Consider the following 3,077-nt stretch of genomic DNA (forward strand, 5'->3'; position numbering starts at 1 on the left):
ATGCACACTCTAACCACTAGGGGGAGCCCAAGGATTTTCATACACAAACTCCACTCCCGTGGGGCAAGAAATCTGATACTAGTCAAAGACAACTGGGGCTTTATTGCAAAGCGAGGAGCAAAGGATGGACGGAACTAAAAGGTTAAAAGCATTTGCTTAGCTTACACATGGAATGCCCTTTCCTTCTGTCTCCTATTTAAGTCTTTGCACCTTAAAAAGTGGTTCTTTCAGATAACCAACCTGAGCTTGGTTTGCCAGGGTTATTAAAGAAAAAATTATTCTTACAATATGGTATATTTCAAAGTTGCTAAGAAAGTAAATCTTAAAAGTCCTCCGCTCGCCAATACAAAAAAAGTACTATGTGAGGTGATGGATGTGTTAAGCAACATTTTTGTGTATAATATGTATGTGTAGGATACCATCATGTTGTTCATCTTCAATCTAGACAATGTTATATGGCAATTACCTTTCAATAAAGCTGACACTTGTTAAAATGGTAAGGAAGACTTTATTCAAGACTATCGCAATCGCTGTCAAAACTATTGCAGTGGGTAGAGTGTCGGTCCACACACCGAAGGATTACAGGTTCGATTCCCGGTCGAGGACATGAACCCGGCTTCTGGTTTGCTCCCTGGGAGTCAACCAGTTGATCTCTCTCTCTCTCTCTCTCTCTCTCTCTCTCTCTCCTCCCTCCCTCCTTTCCACTCTCTTTAAAAATCCCTTCCCTCCTCCTCCCCACCCCCATCCACTCTTGCTACAAAGCAATAGAAAAAATATCGTCAGGTGAGGATTAACACACACACACACACACACAAAGTTTAATAGGACTTGGCTAAAATAGTGGGTAGTACACTCTTTTTCTCCTTTGCCAATAGAACCATAAACACCACAAGTGTGAGATTTGCCCTTCCTAGGATAGTACTATTTGGATGGAGACTGCCAAAATTTATCTCAGAGATTCTCTTTTTATAAAAATATCCCCAGACTAACAAACCTGGATTTCTTTCAAATTACATCCTTAATGTCTACCGTCATAATCTGCATAGATCAGGAGGTATTCTTTAAAGTAATTGTAGCCTACCTTTTCTTTGCACTTTTGTGTTTGGGTAATTTAACTCTGAAGATTTCCTTAATTTGAATGATAAGATCTTGTTTCCTTAATTTTCCTTTATTAAAGGGCATCTTATTTATTCCCCCATGTACAACTTTTAAATATTAAATGTACTTTTTCAAAAATTAGAACAAAATATTCCAAATCAGAGGTGCGGGGGATAATGGAAAAATTAGGAATCGTCACTGAGGCGTCTAAAACTGCTCACCACTCCTCAATCAGCATCACACTGGAGCAAAATTCTTATGCTCAAATATGAAACTGAGCCCCTCCCACAAGAGGTAGAAGACAGTGGGCACAGGGCCTCTCTTGAGGTGGTCATAAGGTGTTGCTCCTTCGTCATGGAATGGTGGTCTTGATTATGGATGGATATCTGGTCCCCTGATACAAGAATGGATTCTGTGTTTGAGGACTCAGACCTGGGGTGGCCTTCTGAGCCCTGGCACGAAGGTCTGGGGCCCGCATGTAGGTCTGATACCTGGATGAATGTCTGGATCCTCGTACGAAGTCTGACCACTGGAAGGTAGTCTAGGGCCCGGGATGGAGGTGTGGGTCAAGGGCAGGACCTCTGGATCATGGAATGTTGGTCTGGACTACTCTCGATGTTTGGACCCCGATAAAGGACTGGATACTGGGTTCGATGTCTGCGTTCGGGCATGAAGGTCAGGGACCCAGATGAAGGTCTGGGCTGCTGATGGAGATATATGTCCTTGGAGGGAGGTCTGGGCCCTGGGTAGATGTCTAGGTCAGGAGCTGGCCCTCTGGGTCATGGTATAGTTGCCTGGACTACTATGCAAGTCTGGACACAATAAAGGACTAGATAGTGTGTTCGAGGTCTGGGCCCCGGCATGAAATTCTGGGACCCATATGTAGGTCTGTGCCCCAGATGCAGGTCTGGGTCTAGGGAGGGAGGTCTGGGCACTAGGGGGCTGTCTGAGCCCTGGGGGCAGGCTGGGTCAGGGACAGGGCCCCTGGATAATGAAATGCTCATCTGGACTACTGTGGATATCTGGACTCTGATAAAGGACTAGATACGGGGTTTGAGGTCTGGGCCCCTGGATGAACTTCTGGGCCTCGGCATGAAGGCCTGGGACCAGGATAGAGGTCTGGGTAGAGGCAGGAAGGTGTGGGCACTGTGGGGCGGTCTGGGCCCCGGGATCAGTCTGGGTCACAGGCAGGACCTCTGGATTATGGAATGGTCGACTGGACTACTGTGGATATCTGGACACTGATTAAGGAGTAGATACTGGGTTCGAGGACTGCTACCAGGGAAGGAATTCTGGGCCCCTCCATGAAGGTCTGGGACCCAGATGTAGGTCTGATGCCCGGATGCAGGTCTGGGCACTACGGGGCGGTCTGGGCCCCGGCATCAGAATGGGTCAGGGGCAGAACCTCTGGATCATGGAATGGTCGTGTGGACTACTGTGGATATCTGGACCCTGATAAAGGAATAGATACTGGGTTCGAGGTTAAGGTCTGGGGCTCAGAAGGAGGTCTGGGTCCGGGGAGGTAGTTCTGGGCACTAGAGGGCCGTCAGGGCCCCAGGGCGGTGTGGGTCACGGGCAGGACCTCTGGATCATGCAATAGTCGTCTGGACTACTCAGGATGTCTAGTACCCCATAAAGAACTGGATACTGGGTTCGAGGTCTGGTCCCCAGGATGGACTTTTGGGCCCAGCAATGAAGGTCTGGGACTTGAATGTAGGTCTGATGCCCGGATGCAGGTCTGGGTCCTGGGATAGAGGTCTGGGCACTAGGGGGCAGTCTGGGTCCCGGGGGCGGTCTGGGTCGGGAGCAGGATCTGGGGATCAGGAATACTGTGGATATATGGACCCTGATAAAGGACTAAATACTGGGTTTGAGGTCTCAGTCTTAGGATGGACTTCTAGGCCCCGGCATGAGGGTCTGGGACCCAGATGGAGGTCTAGGTAGAGGGCAGGTGCTCTGGGCACTATGGGGCGGGCTGG

The sequence above is a fragment of the Myotis davidii genome, unplaced genomic scaffold (assembly GCF_000327345.1).
Source record: "Myotis davidii unplaced genomic scaffold, ASM32734v1 scaffold238, whole genome shotgun sequence".
In the NCBI taxonomy this organism is placed as follows: Eukaryota; Metazoa; Chordata; class Mammalia; order Chiroptera; family Vespertilionidae; genus Myotis; species Myotis davidii.